A 23,050-nucleotide genomic window follows, 5' to 3' on the forward strand; every position below is an offset into this window, starting at 1 on the left:
TGGGGTTGTAGTTCCCAAAAATCTCTATAACACACCCTCAATGAACCTCTATGTCGGGTGATGCCCAAGTGTCTATGAGGAATCCATCGAATCTACTCACGCATGTTTGCTCAACAATGGGTACGCCATCGATATGTTGCAAGGAGGACCCCCAACACCATTTTATTCAAGTCATTATGATTTAATTTCGATAATGCTCATATCCATCTTTGATAATCAATTATTTGGCCAAAAATTACACAAATATTTCCCTATGGCCCTATATTTATGATATTCTCTCTGGATGATAGAACCTCTCCAGAGTATTGAAGAAATGCAAATAGTTTTTCAAAAAATTCCCCTCTCCAAGATCTGATGATCTAAACTGGCAAAGGATTTCCTTGGGACCTGAAAGCGCAATGAGAATCTCATACTTTCATAATAAATAAATCATTACCAATAGAAACATCATTATTTAGTTATCAATCCCTGATATTAACTCTTTCCAATCATTGAATCCATTCATGGTATTCATACCTATCAGAATAGAGGCCCCCTCAACAAAAATAACAAATGAATGGAGTTTGATTATTTAGAAGATTTAATAATAAATGAACAAAGTCATCTCTAACAGGGGTTTTTAGGCCTCAGCTAGGAAGAAAAGAAGAGGGTAGAGGATGCAGTATTCCCTTCCATTCTTCACAAGATATTATTTTTCTTGTTCTTGTTCTTGTTGCAGTCGTAGACATATCAGAGGACGCTCCATTTTTGGCTCGCTCTAGGGACACCCATCATCATATCATCGGGGGAGACCGATTCCCAAAAATAAAATAGGAATTCATCCACCAAGCATCCATATAAAAGGAAAAACAATAAAATTAATTGTAAATATCATATGGGGTCTGAGATGACTATGTGAAAATTTGAAGGTTGGGAACCGTAAAGTTAATTTGCGAGAGTTTGGTAAATGTAGAGGGAGGAGTTTATGAGCAAGGTGAGCATACAAAATGAATCCATTAATTAATAGTAGGACGGTGGTCATTTGAATAGTAGGATTTTTATCAAAACCAACAAGAACACGAAAATAAAGGCACCCTAAATAAATTGGAAGACACATAAATAAAACTAAATAATCAATGGAACTACCCCCTAGATTAATATATAGTGTTGTTTATGTGGAAATATAGTATGAATATGTGAATACAAATAGAATCTTGGGTATGGACATTAAAAATTTTATATTATTAAGAATATAAACTATGGAAATGTGGCCTATCTACTGGCGAGGGTTTGAGATGAAATGGTTGCCAAGAAAGAACTACTTTGATACCACTGCTTTGAATCTTGGGGGCCAATATCCATGAACTAAGAATGTTGTGAGAGGAGGAGATATCTGATATAGGAACAATAATGGAAAAATGTATGAACTAAATACATGCCAGACAAAATATCAAACAATAAAACAAGATGTATCATAAAACCCAGTTCTTTACTAAATAACAAGGAAAACATTGTTACATCTACATTCTATGGATCGATCTATCCTCTTACAAAAGGAGGCTTGTTATTTACAGCCTTTTTTTTAGTTACATTACCATGGGTTAATACCATGGGTTGGAAAACACCATGGGTGGATAATACCATGGCAGATTTATAGCCTTTAGTTACATTACCATGGTTAAACACCATAGGTGAATTTCCATTTGGATAAGAAAACTAGGTATAATATACTTTCATTGAAGAGTTACCATTCTTATTTCTAAGTTCAATATAATTTAGCTATAGTAACAAAGTCGTTACACATTGCATAAGAGAACAATTTTTGTGGTAGAAATGTGGAAATTTGCATAATAATTTTAATTGTTGTTATGTACTTGTAGTGAAGGAAGGATGGGTCTAAACTAGTCCTTCGTCCTACCCAACCATGGATTCAAAGTCTAGAATTAATTATTCAATCACAAGATGCAAAAATCAAGCTCTTAAAGAAAATATTCTCATGTTTAGACAATGCTACAAGATGCTACATGACTTCTACGAGATTGCTACACGATGTTATAGGATTACCCTGTTTTGCTATAGGATTGGATCTGTGAGCATTATGAGGGTGAAAAAGGTGATCTAAAGGTGGGAAATGGTATTGGAAGGTAGGATAAGGTTTTATGTTTACCTTTTCAATATTAGTAACCTTCAGGGGTACATCTTGCACAAGGAATAATCCACACAGTGGGCTTTAACAAACCAAAAATATTCTCTCAATAAATAGTGTTTTGGAGGAGTTATTGAGGTATAAAGAAGGAGTTTGTGGTAGAATACAGAGTGTACATTACAAATCTAAACTTAAAAATCCAAAATAGAACTTGCCTTGAACTGAATAGAAAATGGCATCCACCCATGGTATTCATCCACCCATGTTATTCATCCACCCATGGAATCTACCCATGGTATTGTAGGTGGCATCCACCCATGGTATTGATTAACCCATGGTATTGTGACATCCACCCATGGTATTCTTTCACCCATGGAATTTACCTATGGTATTGTAACCAAGAAAAGCTATAAGTGACAAGTCGCATTTTTAAAAGGTTACATATATAACCATAAATATAGAGATGCTACAGAAATAACACTTCATTTCATTAATAGAAAAATACTGAAGTATTCTTTCAAACATAATGGAAATAAGACTAGCTTGGGCGATGGTAGCTTATCTCTAAGAAGAGATGTGGCTACTACATCCCTATGAATTGTGTTACAATGAGGACTAAGGGCCTTTTTATAAAACCCTAAGCAACCAAAACCCTAACCTGAGGAGATGTAACACCAAGAGTTTATGGGCCTCGCTGGGTTTACTTTGGCAACCAACTTCCTGGGGTCGTAACTTGGTCATATTATCTACATTTGACGCATATGATACCTCATTGGAAAGATATATCCAAGGACTAAAACCACCATCATGATTTTCTTAGCAATCACTTAAGGAATTGTGCCAAAAAACGTTGTTTAGGGCCTCAAAATGGCTCTAGAAGTTTAGGACCCAAAAAACTTCCAAACATATTAAATTGTGGTACAATTAAGGAAACTAAAAATATGAGATAAGCAATGGTGAGGATCCAAGTTGAATAGGTGGGTGGCCACCAATATCTACCAAGATGATTCCTCCCCCTTAGGAATCAATGGTCCCCATTACATTGAGTTCCTCCATGAGATGAGGAAACTTCTGTTGAACATGTTCCCTAGCGATCCATTTTCCTTGGTCAAGGAGTTGGCCTACTTTGACAACTCGATATAGTTGTATCCTCTGTTGCTGAGTGTTCTTGATCTCTGTTTAGATGATCTGATCAATTGTGGCCTCTTCCATGTTGTCCAATTTGAGCTCCGTTGGTTTGAGTTGTTCTGAAATGTCAGATGTGTCCAACAAAGGTGGAAAGTATGGCCCAAGGCTATCTACATTGAACACTAGGTGCAGACCAAGGAATGGTGGGATGTTGATCTCCAAGGCATTGTCACTGATAGCCTTGGTGATGGTGTATGGCCCATATCGGAGTGGATGAAGCTTGCGTTGGGTTCCAATAAGGTTCTCCTTCTACAAATGTAGCCAAACTTTGATGCCCACCTTGAACTTGTGCAGTAGTCGATGATGATCATAGTGTTGCCTGTACTTAGCATTAGCTCTATCCAATATATCATGGCCCTATTGGTAGATGTGTTGAATGTGCTCAATGAGGTTGTTAGCCCTTTCAGATTTGGACTTCATGTGACCTGAATCTACCTGAGTGGATACAAATGGTATGGCCACATCAATGGGGCATAATGGCTTAAATCCCAGCCCTACCTGAAAGGGGTTGTGACCTGTTGAGCTATGGAGAGTTGTGTTGTCATTGTGTTGGACATGAGGGATACTTTCATCCCATGTGCATGGATACTTTGATATGTAAATGCATAAAATGTGTATGATCATCCTGTTGACAACCTCTATTTGGCCCTCATTTTATGTGCATGTAGCCACCACATCTCTTCGCAGAGATGAGATACCATCGCTCGAGCTATCTTATTTCCTTTCTATTTACAAGCATAGTTCAATATTTTTCTATTAATGAAATGAAGTGTTCTTCTAGTGCATCTCTATGTTTATGATTATATATGTAAGTTGTAACATTCTTGTTTAAGTTCGGATCGGTGGTATTAGAGCGGTCTACCCTTTCTCTATTTTTCTTTGCATGTCCACGATGAGGTCAAGGTATGAGTTAGCCCTTGATTTGGTTGAACCATTGTAGGATTAGCCTCGCAAAACTCGATGACCTCCCATGGCGAAAGAAAGAAAAGACAAAGGGGAAGGAGCTCCTTTCAAAATGTTGCTCGAGGAAGCCCTCGAGCCACATAGGGAGCTAATGATGGATAAATTTGCCCAAATACTTCATTGACTACCCACAGGTGATGCATCTTCATCTAAAAACCACTCTGTAGGTGCTACTCCTTTTAAGGTACAAGTTAACTTCGATATTTCCATATTTGAAGGCCTGATAGATGTAGACATTGTAGATAAATGGTTAAATTTGTTGGAAGGATATTTTTCAGTTCATGACTTTCCCAATATTGAAAATATTACTTTTGAACTACTCAAAGCCACCCCACATGTCAAGGATTGGTGGGAAACCTATTGTGAACAAAGATATGAGAGTGAACCCTCGATGCTTTTAGCTGCACCCACTTGGAATTATTTCTGAAATGCCATTAAGGAATAGTATTACCCTGTCACGAGCTATGAAGATAAGTACATAAAGTGGATGACGTTACGGCAGGGAAGGGACTAATATGTGCCAGAGTTCACAAATACTTTCCATACCCTTCGCACAAAGTTGGGTATCAAGGATACTGAGTAGAATTTGGTGCTCAAGTACAATGGCTGTCTACATAAGTACATCTAGGATGATATGGAGCTCACGGACATCTTCTCACTCGGTAAGACGTATCAGTACATTGTAGAGATTGGGCAGAAGTTTAAATAGAAGAAGCGGGACTTTGGATCTGCAAATCCAAATCGAGGAAAAGGAACCCCCAAACCACATAACGAAGGACCAAGCTAAGGAGGGGCTACCTCGGATAACCCACCGAAGCTACAAGTAAAGAACAACACGATGAAGACGAAGAAGGACATGGGAAAATGGTGTGAGTTCCATAAGAGCTCCAGTCACAATACAAGTGTGTGTCGAGCCAAGAAGTCACTACTAGCTGAGCTGAAGGCTTCCAAATTAGATGTAGGTTATGAATCTGAATCCGAACCCAATAAAGGAACTGACGGAGGGAATAAGATAATTGATGTGGAGCCCAGTGCCACCGTGGCCACCATAAAGACTTAGACAATTGAGCTTGAAGATCCAGAGGAGGGGGAATGCCTCTTCCAGTCACAGATGTGGGTGAATGGTTCTCCGTTGTAGTTCATTGTCAACAGTGGAAGACAAAAAAACCTCATTTCAGTGGAGCTCATGAAGCGTTGGGCCTAAAGACTACAATGCATACACAGTCCTACACCATTGGGTGTCTTCCCGAAGGACGAGATCTTCACGTTAACCAGCAGTTTTTCCTTTCCTACAACATCAAGCCCTTCATAGATGAGGTATTGTGTGACATTTCTCCTCTTGAAGTTTTTGATGTATTTTTAGGAAAACCATACATGTGGAAGAGACGTGTTTTATATGAGTTTAGACCTCGTTCTGTGATTATTAATTTGGCTAATAATTTATACAGGATACCAGAGGTAGGTCTTTCATCACTGCAAAGAAATGCAGTAAGATCATTTCCCAGACCAGGTAATTTGTTTTTCTTATGATTCTCTCCAAAAACAAGAAGAAGGTTGTGGCCATGACTTCCTGGAAGGGCTCCTCTGCATAGAAGCAACAGATTGAAAAGGTTGTGGAGGAGTACAAGGATATTTTTTCCTCACCCACAAGGGTCAAGCACTTCATCAATCGGACCCCGGGCACACCACTTCCCAATGGACTAATCTATCGATGCTCTATTCTGGAGAACGATGAGATCAAGAGGTAGATTCAAGAAATATTGCAGAAAGGGAACATCAGGCCAAGCTCATCACCCTGTGGTAGCCCAAATATATTGGTATAGAAGAAGGATGGGACCTGGATGCTCTGTATTGACTATCGGGCATTGAAGAAGATCATTGTCTAGAATAGGTACCCAATCCTGTGAATTGTTGAACTTATGGACTAGCTCAAGGGGACAAAATATTTCAGCAAGATTGACTTGAAGTCAGGTTATCACCAGGTGCCTATCAAACCCTTTGATGTGTGGAAGGTTGCCTTCAAATCCAAGTAAGGCCTTTTCGAATGGTTGGTCATGTCATTCAGATTGACGAATGTCCCTTCAACCTTCACGAGACTAATGCACAACATCTTGTGACCCTTCACCAATGCAATTGTGGTGGTGCATTTAGATGACATATTGTTAAGTTATGGTATGTTCTATTCTTATAGCAATTTACTTATCTTTCTTATTATTATCCACAGATTAGCAATCACATGTACATAAAGTAAAGTGTAGATAGAAAAATAAACGATCGACAGAAAACAAGCCAAGACAGGAGACACCTGATATGGCAGCTAGCTAGGGAAAAACCCCAATATGGGGAAACCCTTTGATCAAATATTCTTTTATCTTCAATGATTCACCAGAGATAAATAGTACAAAAATCTGATTTATATCAGCAACAACAAACCCTAGATCAGTGGCATCAACATTAGCAGCATTAGCATCACCGGCATCACTGGCATCAGTATCATCAGCATCACTGACATCATCGGCATCACTTGCATTATCATCATCGGCATCACTGGCATCAACATCATTGGCATCACTGGCATCAACATCATCGGCATCACTCGCATAAACATCATCAGCATCAGTGACATCAACCCTAAACTAGGGCAGTCAATATCTTGCAAACCGAACTTCAGATCGGCTTGATTCCTTCACCAAAAGATGCGGCATTCTAAGTAGAGTCAGATCCACCTACAATGCAGTTCAAAGAGGGAGAAAGATGGTCAATGCTAGTCAAAATTCTGATCTACAGTTGCAGCCCTAAATCTGCATCCTTCCTTCCACACATGTGAGAGAAGAGTCTCTTTCTCCGCAGTAGGATAAGAGCCGCTTTTCTGCACAGGAGAGAGAGAGAGAGAGATGTGATGAGAGAGTGTGTCAAAATGAGGAAAAGACCTCCTATATTTATACACAAATGTTGATGATTGAATAGATGCAACTGTTGGGCTTCTGAGCCTACATGAGTTGTTGGTCGACTTGATAATTATTCCATACTCAAAATAAATTCATATCTCCATAAATACTTATCATAATTGGATGATCTTTAGATCAATCCTACACCTATCGATGAGAGGAATCTAATAAAAATATTATCAGCCATGAATAAGATGACCCACATGGAGATTGGCCCTAGTTGCCAATTTTAACACTCCCTCTCAACTAGGGAGAACTCCATTTGCAATTGGTCTGTCAGTCACTACTATTCATCCATCAAATGCATTGCATTGTACAACTTTGACCCCTACTCTGCTCTGCTTTCTTCTATTCTACCCTATTCTTATATATACTACTTTGCTTTGTTATGTTCTTCTCTGCTTTTTTTGAATTATGAAGAAGAAGAAATCATCGAGGATGTATCATATTGACTCAAAGTCAGTCTCAGAGTGTGTACCACTGGTCCCAGACCAGCCCTCAACCGACTTGAAGTCAGTGTCATAGTGGGTACAAATCCTACCACTGGTCCCAGACCAGTATCATCCTCCACTAACTCAAAGTCAATCTCAGAGTGTGTACCACTGGTCCCAGACCAGTCTCAACTGACCCGAAGTCAGCGTCACAGTAGGTACCACTCCTACTACTAGTCCCAGACCAGTCCTCCACTGACCCAAAGTCAGTCTTAGAGTATGTACCATTGGTCCCAGAGTAGTCTCAACTAACCCGAAGTCAGCGTCATAGTAGGTATAACTCCAACCATTGGTCCCAAACTAGTACCATTGATCCCAGATCAATGAAGGTCTCCCTAGCATAAGGAGTATGGTAGATATAGCGAAGCATCCATCGATACTACTATGGTCCCTATCCTCATTTCCCTACTCATTGATCAGATGAGAGGTACTTCCCATGAGTCCCAGACTGCATGGGTAGGATGCCTCAATAGGAAAACTAATCAATCTTGTCCATAGGAGAGCGAATCATCCTATTCCACAAGAGAGCAAATCATCTTGTCCCACAAGAGATCGAATCATCTTGTCCATAGGAGAGCGAATCATCCTATCCACAGGAGAGCGAATCATCCTATCCATAATCGCCATGGAGAATACATCATCCAGGCCTCACAGGAGAGTGAATCATCCTACTACACAACCATCATGGGGAACACATCATCCAGACCTCACAGGAGAACTAATCATCCTGCTACATAATTGTCATGGAGAACACATCATCCATACCTCACAGGAGAACTAATCATCCTGCTACATAATTGTCATGGAGAACACATCATCCAAACCTCACAGGAGAACTAATCATCCTGCTACATAATCGTCATGGAGAGCACATCATCTAGACCTCACAGGAGAACTAATCATCCTGCTACATAATTGCCATGGGGTATCACAGGAAAAGTTTGATTCTTTTTCCCTGTAAATGTACACCACCAGGGGATGATGAGTCACCCTGTGGTCATATGTTGCTCCAAGAAGTACACTGCACCACCCCCCCCCCGCCCCCCCGGAGCTCCCATAGCTCAATACATCGTTCAGGACCCTCATCAGAGGGTCTTTGAATGACACCAAGTCGTTCTCGGAAAGTCAGGAATTGGACCTTCCCTAGGGGCTTTGCATCTGTACCGATATGTTGGAGCCTTATTGCTCCTCCCTGCACCATATCTCGAATATAGTGTTACCTGATATCGATATGCTTGGAGCGATCATGAAATATGGGATTCTCTCACAAACGAATCCCACTCTCGTTGTCACATAGGATCACGGTGGTATCTAATGTAAATCCAAACAGCTCATTGAAGATCTTTCACAACTAGACTACCTTACAGGAGGCCATGCTAGCAGCAATATACTATGCCTCTGTGGTGCTTGAAGCCATCGACTTTTGCTTCCTGCTCATCCAAGATATTGAAGTAGATCCCAAGGAGAAATAGCACACAGAAGTGCTCTTTTGGTCCACCTTATTGCCTGCCCAATCAACATCAGTGTATCCAAGTAGTCTCACATCTCTGACAGTGTATCTTATCCCATAAGTAATTGTGCCATGAAGATATCTCAACAAATTCTTGGCACCAATCCAAAGTATGTGGTGAGGTTCAACCATATGTTGACTGCGAAGCATATATCTGGATGGGAGTTCACTAAGAAAATTAATGCTCTGATGAGTTGACAATACTCGGTGGCATTTCATAAAACAAGTCCAGCAGTGCTACCACTTAACTTCTTAAAGTCAAGCTCCATCGGGGTAGTTACAGTCTTGCAGTCCACCATATCGAATCTTTCCAGTAACTTCACCACATATTTTCTTGGAGATAGGAAAATTTCCCTTGGCTTCTACCAGACTTCAAGTACTAGGAAATATTGCATCAGTCCTAGGTCCTTCATTTCAAATTCAGAAGCCAACTCCCTCTTACATTTGTGAATGAGAGGGTCTGCACCTGTTAGATAGAGGTCGTCAACTTATAGCACCAGTATGAGAGGTTTGTCATCTTCAACCTTAAAGTAAAGGTTGCGATCGGCTTCACTCCTAGTGAATCCCAACTTCATCAAGTAGATATCGATCCTCTCATACCATGCTTGGGGTGCTTGCTTCAGCCCATAGAGGGCCTTCTTCAACCTACACACATGAGATTTTCAATCATAAATCTCAAATCCTTCGGGTTGCTCCACGTAGACCTCTTCTTTGATCGAACCATGCAAGAATGCGGTCTTAACATCCATCTGATGTAGTTTCCATCCTGTTGAAGCTGCAAAGGCTATGATCGAGTGAATGGTGGTATATTTGGCAATAGGTGAAAATATCTCGTGATACTCTTTTTCTTTCAGTTCCCTGGTGTCAGCTTCTTGAGAGCTCCTCACTATAGGAAGATTGTTCATCATGGTAAGAGCCATATCTTCATCAAATGTGACATCATGACTAATCACGATTTCCCTTTGATCAGCTACATAGATTCTATAGCCCTTAGTATTTTCACCATAGCCCATGAAGATTCCTTTCTTTCTAGATGCACTCAATTTATTCCTTTTCTCTTTCGGTACATGAAAATATACAGGGCTTCCAAAAATTCTAAAATGAGATATGTCAAGTTTCTTACCAGTGAACATTTCTTCAGGAGTCTTGGGAGCCAATGCTTGATGAGGGCATTGGTTTTGTACATATACGGTAGTGCTTGCAGCTTCAACCCAAAGAAACTTTGGAAGTCTTTGATCGTGGAGCTTGGCATGGACAACTTCCACAATCATACAATTCTTCCTTTCTACAACACCATTCTGTTCAGGCGTATATGGTGTAGTAGTCTCCATCTTAATGTCAGCCTCTTTACAAAAGTCACGAAACACGTTAGATTCATATTCAGTTCCATTATCAGTCCTTCAGATCTTGATCTTCTTTTCAGCTTGATTCTCGATCAAGGCTTGAGATGTGTCACAATACATGACACCTAGCGGACTTCCTCTGACCTGATATAATGAATCAACTCGAAACCCAAGAGTGAAGGCATCTTTAATATTTTTTTTCCATGCACGTACCTTGTCATTGATGAAATCCACCTTGTAGCCTTTGTCTTTCATTGCCGAAAAGGACACTAGGTTCTTTTTTAGTTCAGGTGCATATAATACATCATGTAATTGGATCGTATTACCTCAATTAAATTTAAGAGAGACATTGCCTACACCTTTCATGGGATATTTCATATTATCTCCAAGGACAATTTCCAAGTTAGTTTCTTTCTCTATCAGATTATGGAGAACTTCTTTGTAACCAATTAAGTGCCTTGAGGCACCACTATTAGATTATGGAGACTTCTTTGTAACCAATGAAGTGCCTTAGGTCTAGCCTTTCTTTTTTATTTAGTGTCGAAATTATTTATTTTCTTAGCATGAGAAGAAACTACAGCAAGACAACCTTTAGCCATGGGCATTTCTTGCTCTTGTACCCTTCTTTCTTCTTGAATGCATCTAGCCATTAATTCCTCGAAACTAGGGATTAAATTATTGTTCAGAAGAGTAGTCCTGAAAACATACCATTCAGACGGTAATCCTCCAAGAGTCATGAATGCCATTTCCCTATCAGTAATAGTCTCCCCAATAGATAGGAGATCGTTCCTGATCTCGGTGATTCTTAAGAAGTATGCTTGCATACTCTCGTATTTTCCCTTCTTAATTTCCTTCAGCTTATTTCTAAGAAAGTAGACTTGATTTTCATCATTAACATTAAATAAACTCACCATTCTATCGTAGATTTCCTTGGAGGTGTTCAGGTTGGAGATGTAGGCCACCAAGAACTTGTCGATAGAGTCCCAAATGATCTTCTTTGTTTTGACTTCACCAGTTTTCCATTTGTTCCTGGCAGTAGCGGGTGCATTTGATGGAGGCTCAACAATATTGCCTCTCACATGGTCCAACACTCCTTAATCTTCTAAGGTTAGATCAAGAGACATCTTCCATCCGTGATAGTCAGCTTCCTCACAGAGCTTGTCTTTGACGTGGAAGAGTGTTGAGGACCTCATAATTCTTTTAGGATAGCCTTGCCAATCTTCTCTTTGGTGATTGCTCTTTCTCTTGCTTGGGCTTTGTCTTCACCTCAGCTCTAATTCCATGTTAAGTTATGGTATGTTTTATGCTTATAGCAGTTTAGTTATCTTTCTTATTATTATCCACAAATTAGCAATCACATGTACATAAAGTAAAGTGCAGATAGAACATTAAACAATCGACAGAAAACAAGCAAAGACACGAGACACTAGATGTCGTGGCTAGCCAGGGACAAACCCCAATATGGGGAAACCCTTTGATCAAATCTTCTTTTATCTTCAATAATTCAGCAGAGAGAAATAGTACAAAAATCTGATTTATATCAGCAGCAGCAAACCCTAAATCAGCGGCATCTGCTTCAATGGCATTAGCATCACCGACATCACTGGCATCACTATCATCAACATCACTGGCATCAGTATCATCAGCATCACTGGCATCATTGACATCACCGGTATCATCGGCATCACTAGCATGAGCATCATTAGCATCACCGGCATCATCATAATCACGAGCATCATCATCGTCGGCATCACCAACATCAGCATCATCGGCATCACCAACATCAACATCATTGGCATCAACGGCATCAGCCCTAAACTAGGGCAGTCAATATCTTGTAACCTGACTATCGGATCGGATTGATTCCTTCACCAAAAAATGCGGCCTTCGGAGGAGAGTAAGATCCACCTACAACATAGTTCAAAGAGGGAGAAAGATGGTCAACACTGGTCAAACTTTGATCTACAGTTCCAGCCCTAAATCTGTATCCTTCCTTCCACACGTGTGAGAGAAGAGTATCTTTTTGCGCAGTAGGGGAAAAGCCTCTTTTCTGCACAGGGGAGAGAGAGATGTGATGAGAGAGTGTGTCCAAATGAGGAAAAGGCCTCTTGTATTTATAGACAAATGTTGATGATTGAATAGATGCAACTGTTGGGCTTTTGAGCCTACATGAGTTTCTGGTCGCCTTGATAATTATTCCATAATCAAAATAAATTCATATCTCCATAAATACTTATCGAAATCGGATGATCTTTAGATGAATCCTACACCTCTAGATGAGAGGAATCTAATAAAAATATTATTAGCCATGGATAAGATGATCCACATGGAGTTTGGCCCTAGTTGCCAATTTTAACACATATTGATCTTCAATTAGAAGTGGGAAGAGCACCTCCACCATATTTGACAGGTCCTTCAAACCATTCAACAACACAAGCTATGTGCTAACTTGGAGAAATCCACCTTTAGGCTGACCCAGATTCAATATTTTATGTGCATCATTGATGAGCAAGGTGTACATGTGAACCCATCCAAGATACAAGTCATTTGGGATTAGCCAACCCCAACCACTCTAATAGAGCTCCACAACTTTTTTGTTCTTGCCAATTTCTACTGTAGGTTCGTGTTGGGTTTTTGTCATATCACTTGGCCTTTAAGTCAAGTCACCATGGGCATAGTGAAAGAAAAGTTCTTTTGGTTGGAAACCTAGTAATGAGCATTCTCTAAGTTGAAGAATTGTCTTTGTTTTGCACTAGTATTCACATTACCAGACTTGCAATAACCATTTGAGATTAAGACAGATGCCTCCAACTATGCTATTGGTGCAGTTCTTGCTCAGCATGGGCATCTAGTGGCTTACCATTGTGAGACACTTTTAGACACAGTGCAAAAGCACCACACTTATGACAAAGAAATGTATTCCATTGTGTAGGCCTGCCATCAATGGAAGCATTACATTCTGGGGAAGGACATGGTCATCCACACAAACCACTGGCCTCTACAGTTCATACAAATAGAAGTGAAGTTGCATAACAATCGCCATTATAATTGGTCCATTTAGCTACAACAGTTCCATTTAAACATTAATTATAAGAAGGGCAGCACCAATAATTTCATTGATTGCCTCAGTCAACCACTGGTCATGGTGCTAATCACTATGCTCAAATCCTATGGGAACAAGACATTTGGATGGCCACATCTTTACAAGGGTGATCTAGAATTCAGTAGCATATACGAGACACTCCTGGAAGGGAAGTAAGTTCCAAATTTTCACCTTCAAGATACAATGTTATGCCATTGGGGACACATCTGTGTTCATTTCGGTGAGCATGCCAAGATGATTTGGGAGGCGCACTATAGTCAAATCGCTGGACATTTCAGAGAAGAGAAAATAGTGGCGGTATTGCATAAGTATTTTTATTGGCCGAATCTTCCTCAGGATGTTGGGAAGTACATTAGATCTGGTGCTGCTTGTGCCATTTCCAAACCAACCATCAAGAAAATGGCTTGTACACTCCTCTACCTACTCCTAGTCAGCCTTCGGAATCTGTATTCATGGATTATATGTTGAGCCTTCCTTCTATTAAGCACAACAACGATTGCATTTTTGTGGTTGTCGACAAATTCTCTAAGATGGCCATCATGGCGGACTGCAAGAAGAGTATCACAGTGTAGGCCACTGCTAATCTCTTCTTTGAGTTAGTGTGGGTACACTTTGGTATCCCACAGTCCATTATCTCATATTGAGACAACAGTTTCTTGAGTGCAGTTCAGTCAAGTATTTAGTTGATGTTGGATATAAACTTACTAAGTCCATGACTTTCCATCCCCAAACTGATGGCCAAACAGAGGTTGTGAAGAGGATGATCCTACACATTTGGCACATGTACAACTCAAAGCATCAACGCACATAGGATGAATGTCTCCCATATGTCCAACATAGCTACAACTAAGCTCTCCACAACTCAACAAGTCACAACCCCTTTTAGATATGGTTGGGATTTCAGACATTATGCATGATTGGTGTGGCCATACCATTTGCAGCCACTCAGGTAGATTCAGCTCACTTGTAGTTCAAAGCTGAAAGGGATAATAACTTCATTGAGTGCATTCAACACATCCACCAATAGGTCCATGTTATATTGGACAGAGCTAATTCTAAGTACAAGCAACGCGATGATCAACATCAAGTGTCACACAAGTCTAGGTGGGTGACAAAGTTTGGCTACCATTGTAGAAGGAGTGCCTTATTGGACACCACCACAAGATCACTCGCTCCGATATTGGCCATACACCATCATCAAGGTTTTCCGTGACAATTCCTTCAAGCTCAACATCCCAACGTTTCTTGGCCTACACCTAGTGTTCAATGTAGATCGCCTTTGGCCATACTTTCCACCATTGTTGGACACTTCTGACATTACAGAACAGCTTACACAAACGGAGCTCAACATGGACTGCATGGAACATGCCACAACGGATTAGATCGTGGACACATAGATCAATAACACTCGGAAATAGAGGATACATCTATATCAAGTTGTCAAAGCAGGCCATCTCCTTCACCAAGGTAAATGCCTCACCGGGGACCAAGTTGAGCAGAAGTTTCCTCATCTCATGGAGGAACTCAACGCAATGGGGACCATTGCTTCCTAAGGGGGGAGGACTGATCTAGGAAGATATTGCTAGCCACCTTCCTATTTCACTTGGACCCTCACCATTGTTTCCTTCAGTTTTTCAGTTTCCTTAATTGTAGCATAGTTTACTATTTTTGATAGTATTTTGGGTCCTGAACTTCCACAGCTATTTTGAGGCGCTAAATGACATTTTATGGGGAAAATTCCTTTACCAATTATGAAGTAAATTTGATTGATGATTGTAGTCCTCATAGATATCTTTCCAAAAAGGTATCATACACGTCAAACATATATAATATGACCAAGTTATGGCCTGGGGAAGTTGGTTAACCAACTAACCCCAACGGGGCCCATAAAATCTTAGTGTTACATCTCCTTTTGTTAGGGTTTTGGTTGTTTATGGTTTTCTTTTATTGTTCAATAAAAAAAAGGCCCTTGAGCCTCATTGTAACTTAGTTTAGAGGCATATAGCTACCACATTTCTTCTCATAGATAAGCTACCATCGTCCGAGCTATCTTATTTCCATTTTGTTTATAAGCATAGTTCAGTGTTTTTCTATTAATGAAATGAAGTGTTTTTCTTGTGCATATTTGTGTTTATGATTATATCTGTAAGTTGTAGCATCCCTGTTCAGGTTCAGATCAGTGGTATCAAAGTGCCAAAACTGTGAGTTCCTGTTTATGTTTGTAAGCATAGTTCAGTATTTTTCTATTAATGAAATTAAGTGTTTTTCTTGTGTATCTCTCTATTTATGGTTATATCTATAAGTTGTAGTGTTCCTATTTAAGTTAGGAAGCGCTAAAACTCTGGACCATCTATCCTTTTACAAAATGCGACTTGTTATTTATAGCCTTTTTCGGTTACAATACCACAGGTAAATTCCATGGGTGAATGAATACCATGGGTGAATGCCACTTACAATACCATGGATGGATGCCACTTACAATACCATGGGTGGATGCCACTTACAATACCATGGGTAAATTCTGTTAACCTCACTCTCTTAAAAAAAATTATAAATACAAATAAAATAATTAATTAAATTAAATCATGAGAGTTTGTTCCTCAAACTAGGGAGCTTATTTAGGAGGAGATATTCTCTCCAACTAGTTCTCCTAAGTTAATGTGTAGTTGAGAAATTATATCAACCAGAGGTGTCTAAGATAGCATGCACTATCTTGAGCCACTGTCTCTCATCTATTTATTTGTAACACTACATTCAATTATTTTTAATGAGAGAGAATACCTAAGGAAGCCATGAGGCTGAAGCCCTTTCTGCCAATATTTTGTCTTTGGTTTTTATGTGTGTTTTCTGTAATCTGTTTGAGCTAATTTCATTTTTCATTATGTGGTATCAAAGCCATGGTGATATTTGTGAGCTCCACGACATGAAATCGTAGAGTGGTGGTGTTTAACGTTGACTTATTGTGTGTGGCATTGACAACATTGACTATTTGTTCCCTTGATAGTTGCAAGCTTCCTAGGCTGGCCTAGATGCTTCAGAGTAATCAAAAGTTCTGGAATTCTTGGTTGAATTTTGTGACAAAACACTTTTGTTTAGAGCACGATCTTCTATATTATTTTTAAGAAGTGTTTTGAATCATTCAATTATGTGTGAGAATAAACTAAGATGTTGAGTTTTCTCCATTTGAGAGCTGTTGGATCTTGGAAGAGGTACATAAGCAGGTCAAATTAATTAAAAGGTATCTAAGTCTGGAAAAATTCATCGCAGATCCATATGAGCAATGGCTTTACAAAGACATTCTTGCAGTATTGGATGAATATGAGAGAAAACCGATACCAAACTATGTAAAATTGATCACATTTTTGCAATTTCCCGAGCTAAAAGATGTGAAGGACTATCAAAAGCAGGATTAGGGAGAAGATCTACGTAAAAAACCTTGGAGAAGAAGATCACAGATAGATACCTGCATTTTAGTCCAAGAAGATAACCTACGGGTGTAGTGAGCTAATGTGTGCGGACAAAGTGTGGAGTTCAAAGCTCAACAAAATTGCGGTCAATATAATTGTTGATTACTTGTTGTCTCCTCAAAAGTCAATGATAATGCTTAGAGATTCAATAAACTGGGTGATGTCCATGGTTGCAATACTATCTTGATCCTGTAACTCACAAAGCTACCAATTATTCAATTTGGAGCACTGCCTTTGGTTTCTTATTCATAGCGGCTGGCACTGGAAAGTAGCAAGGACAAGGCTTAGATTGAATGAAGATACACGCAGCACAGTGGCTCATTTTCTAGATGAAGGATTGCAATCAAATTTTGCCACATCATTTTCTTGTTCCAGTGGGTTGCAGACTCTTACGGTTGGCCCATGAGCAAGCCATTGACTTCTTCCATATCATGGGTTGCTTCCGTTGCATGGCAAACTGCTTCTTCTAGATGTTGCGATTCCCTGCAGATCTTGAAAGGTGAAGGGCGTGGACCCCATAAATTGCACCTCGGCACCTTGGCTTGCTACTTCGAATTCATCTCTATCTTCTCACTTTTCGTTTTCTAAGAATTCAATTGCAATTTTTGATACCATTTTGAACATGAATGGCATATTATTCAGGGTCACCATTGTAGAAAAAGAAAGAAGCACAGACCAATATTGAGGGAGAAGCTTGCGTGGAAGGATCATTGAGGAGTTGTGTTGAATGAAAACCACCCAATGAGGATCTCCACCGAACCACCAATGATTTGCATACAGCTTGTCTGCAAAATATAGATTTGCTTGCTGGAAAAGGAGCCAACATCCTGGAGGAACTAGCGGAAAAGGAAGTGTCAACTTTGTAAGCAACGGAGGAGCCAACAAAATCATCTTTCCACTCATAGGTCAATGAAATGATTAATTCCTTTTAATTACTTTTCAAATCATTTAAATGAAATCTTCATGTTACTTTTTATAAATCACTTTTGTAAAGTGATTTGAAAGTTTTATTAAATTGTTTTGTAAAGGTTTTTTTAATGTGGGCATAAAGTTAATAAAAGGATAATGTATGTAGTATATACTTTTTGGGAGCGATAAGTGAGTGAGGGTAATAAGTGATTTTTTTGGGTGGAGAAATAAGGTATTTTTTTTAAGAGACGTGCATTAAATTTTGGAGAGATAAGGAGTATATTTTGTAATTTTGGAGTTATCAATATTTTTGTATTTGTTAGAGAAAAATCAATCATGTACTCCAAAGTAATATTTTATTTTGAGAGAGATTTTGAGAGATTGAGTCAGTGCAGGTAATTTTTGAAGACAAGTTGCTTCAAGCATTTGTGAGCTTGACATTCTCATTGCTTCAAAAGTTTAAAAATGATGTACTCTAGTCATTCATAAAAACATATCATTTTTGTGGTGATTGTGTCCTAGATCTACCCGAAATTGAATAAGGGGATCTTAGGTACACAAAGAGTGTTTTGATGATGGTGCATGCTTCATGTTGTTGCTTTTTTATTTGTGTCTAGTTTTGACACATAAATGATCTCATTTCATGCACACATAAAATGCAATGCCAGCAAGCACGACACTTGTAATGAAATAGCTGCAAGGAAGGATAATTAAGCTCAACATTGTTGGGCCGTTAATATGACATTATTATTATCACTTTTGAACACTTATTCCACCCATTTCTATTATTCTTCATCATGTCATTTATTATAATTTATTATATAAATCCATTTTATGATGATTTATGCTTTTATGAATGAATATTATTTATTCTCCTTTATTTCTAATAAATTGATGATTATGCATGATTTGATCAATGATAGTTTTAATAAATCAGTTGTAACATTATTCACCTTTTTTAGCCTCCAAGATAATTTCCAGATTGAAGATTTGACTATTAAAAGTGCCAACTCAGAAATTCGCTGGAATAAGAAGTGACGGTTTTGCGGTTGAGATTCTGAGCAAATGAAGTAGAATCTGGAAAATCCAGAACATGGGTTTTGTCCAGAATGGCCCCAATTAACTTTAGAAAGGAACGGTTTGCCCAAATTTGGCTTGTACTGAGAGAAACACAGGGTTCTTTGAGCACGATTTTCTCAGATTTGAAAATGATGGAATTGAGGATTTAGAATTAGAGATTTAAAATTAAGAATTCATGATAGGATAGGAGGAAGAAAGGATTGTTTTGGGCTGTAAGTCTCAAAGCTGCTGCTGTTGTAATGATTTTACCATTTAATGATTAATACCTGATTTGGGAGTTGTTGTTCATTCTTTTCATCTGAAGTAGCCCAGCAGCATCCGCTGGCGGCTAAGGGCCCAGCCTCTGGTGGAGTACGCTGCTGCTACTGTATATTACGTCTGGTTTATGCGTGGTTTGCTTATCAGCGTTATTTGGTAATCTGATATGTTTTGTTAGTTTACATCACATGCTCTGTTATGTTTAATTTACTGAGGTTTCTAAAGACAGAACTATTGTATTAACTCTGCAACGTATCGCTGTTCTTTTAAGTGTTGATCTAATACTGCCGGTCTCTACAGAATATTGTTGCTGTTTAATTACAGAGTATTTGTGCTGTACACTTATTTCATTGGTATCACGGAATTCATCTTAGCGATTATGTCTTTGTGATTGTTGAATTTATAGACATTGTTGTTCCATTCTGAAATATAGTCGTAATCTTTATAACTGAGACTGATAACTGGTTTACCAAGGTCAGGTTGCTATTAAGGTGTGTCGTGTGCATATATGGTTTTCAAGCGCTGCTCTATAATTCATCATTAATCAGTGTTGTTCCATTTTTGTGTGTTGTTCAATTCGTCCTTAAGAATTTCCATTTGATGCCTGTAGGACATGATTCTTGCATTTGATCTTGTAGACTAAGGTGTTACTGCTTGTTAGACTTAATTGCTATTACAGTTTCTTGCTTGCTGTCCCATTTCTTAATTGTTGTTCCATTTCTTATCTGTCGTTCCATTTCCTGTTATTCACATTATTTCTGCTTTGGTGTGAGAGACGATCTGTGGCTGTAGTGAGCCTTGGCATTTACTGCCTAGCTCCCAGACCCGTGGTCCATGCTCTAATTTCCTTTCCATCAGTTTCCAAAGGGATGGGCTATTGCTGTCGAACCCTTGACTGATACATTGCTTATTTTTCCGAATGCATGATTTAAGTCTTAAAGTGCTTTGTTGTAAGTAGATTTTATTTCCAGCTTTCATTTACTTTTGGATTTTGAGCACTATACTGCAAAACATTACTCTTGAGTAAATAGCCGCCTCAGACTGAGTACACTCTTGAAATAAAAAGTTGTCCCTGGGTTGATAATTAATGTGAAGGTAATAAGGAGTTCAAAAGACACCTTTTTATCGCTCCACATTTTGGCGCCGTTGTCAGGGAGAGTGTAGCCATTTCTAAAGAGTAGTGTGAATCTGATGAGTGCCTGCTAGGGAAGAGTTGGATCTTAAAAACGGAAGGTAAGAACCTACGTGCGGAGCATGTAAAAGCCCTGCTCCACTGTCCACTTTCCTAACAGATTTGTTGTTGCTTTGTTGGGTAGAAATAGATGTTTGAATTTTTGTGTGAATGAATTAAAAGAAAAAATAGAAATTTTGAAAAACAAATCTCATGATTTCTCTCAAGTGGTGATGTAAGCACCACCCATTTCACTAACCGATTGACAAGAGCATTTGAAGAAGGGGCCTCGAAGAAACACATGAAAAACATCTTCTATTATGGTAAGAAATGGATCACATTTTTACTTTTGAATTTCCTATCAAAGATCTAGGAGGAGTGACACAAATGCACATAATTCCCCCATTGTCTCTACCAAATTTTCATGGCTTGACAAATGAAGATCTAGATACATTCTTATTTGAGTTTGAAATACTTTGTAGAGGATATGATTATTGTACTAATGATCAAAGATTGAAAGTGTTTCCTCTTACTCTAAAAGGAGCAGCTCTCCGATGGTTCATGATCCTAAGTGGGAATTGCATCCAAACATGGGAGGACATGAAGAACATATTCTTGAAGAAGTACCAAGACTATTGCAAATCCAATGAAGATATTTTCGGTATGATACAAGGGGAAGACGAAAGTTTGGAGGATTATGTAGATCGATTTCATTATAACCTTCAAAAATCAAAGCATAAGCATTTGGAAAAAGAGATCTTAAAAACACTCCTTAAAGGAATCCAAGATGAATTTTTAGAACTCTTAAATCTGATAGGAAAAGGTGATGTTTTTTAGTTATCATATGATGATGTTTGTGAATTGTGCATAAGGTATTCAAGAGGAATCTCCAAGGCTGGTAAGAATTCTAGAGATGTTTGTTCTTTCTTTTCCAAATCTGCTACAAGAATAGGAGACATAAGAGCTGAAATCAATACTTTATTTGAAAATTTTAAAGTTGATTTTATTAGCTCTCTAAGTTCAAAATTGGATGCTTTGCAGGTTCGGAAAAATCAAGAATTTGATGAAGTGTTTTCCACTCATGACCGAAAGGAGCAGTCTATAAATAGTTGTTCTTCCTTATCTAGGATGGAAGTAGCATATCAAAGAGATGAGGAAGATGCAACAAAGTCAAAACCATGGAAATCATGGCCTATAGGTATGGTTCAAAACACTTCCTCTTCATTCTCTTACTTGCATAATCCATTATGGAATACTAATGTGTTAGGGCAGCCATGTCAATTTCAATATAACCACCAATCTTGTTTACAAGTTGGGCATGGTTCATCTTATGATGGCATGACTACTCTTCCTCATCTTGTAGCACAAACATATTCTCCATATTTTTCACTAGCTCTTCCACAACATCCTACTTGCATACCAAATTCATCCACTCAACCCAATCAACCACATCATCACAATGCTCCATTCCTTACACATTTTCCTACTCAACTAATTCCACACCTCACCATAATAAACCAGTACAACATGCTTACAATGTTGAACTTCCAAATTTAGCCACCCTTCCCACTCATTCTATCTCACATGCGCCATTAGAGAAAACTTATAATGAGATTCAGAATGTTTCAAATTCAAAAATTGTAGAAGCTATGGAAGAAAATGAGGTTTCTTATAGTATGTATCAACAAGCTATTTTAAAATCTCAAGAACTTCATGATCTGATGGATATGAGAAATCAAGAAAGTAACGGTTACATTGAACATTGGTTTCACTCCATCATTTGTTTGCAACATCACTCTATGCTTCAACAATTTTTGATACCATTTTTTAAAGGGAAGTTGGCTTCTCATACCCTAATATCCATTAACATGCATTTTTCAAATTTGGGTATGTGCATACATGAAGCCCTATTTCGAAAATGGTTCCATTGGAAGTACTCCTATACGTATTCATATTCATTTTTCAAATCAAAATAGGTTAGTGTAGAAAATAAAATAAATAAGGAAATAAATACATGCATTTTTTTTTTTTTTTTGTAAAGCTAGTTGTTTTTTGTTACAACATGCTATGGAAATCAACATCGGTGATAATTTTTTTAAATTCATTTGTGTATGTAGATGATTTATAATAGAAATAACAATTCTACAAACACTTATATTCATTTTTATCATCATTATGAAAAAATGGTTGAATATCATTTTTTTGGCTTGCGGGCTTAATGAGATTTCTAGAAAAACAGTCGGGACAGTCATGTTTTGAGGGACCAAAAGTGAATATTTTTAAAACCTGTTTCTACCTAGGTAGCTCTTGATGTCTACTTTCTAACCCAATTTTAACCACTCAATTTGGATTTGAAACGAAAAAGTTAGAACCAAAACATTGACAGGGTGTCTAGCGGGCAGCTCAGGAACAGAGTTCGGATGGTCAGTTTTTGGAGGCATAAATGTTTGAATTTTTAAAGCCTGTTACTATGGTAGATTCCCCTATGAATCTA

This window comes from Pinus tabuliformis, chromosome X (genome assembly GCF_031772625.1).
Source record: "Pinus tabuliformis cultivar Carrire ecotype Pingquan chromosome X, CPIR1, whole genome shotgun sequence".
NCBI lineage: Eukaryota > Viridiplantae > Streptophyta > Pinopsida > Pinales > Pinaceae > Pinus > Pinus tabuliformis.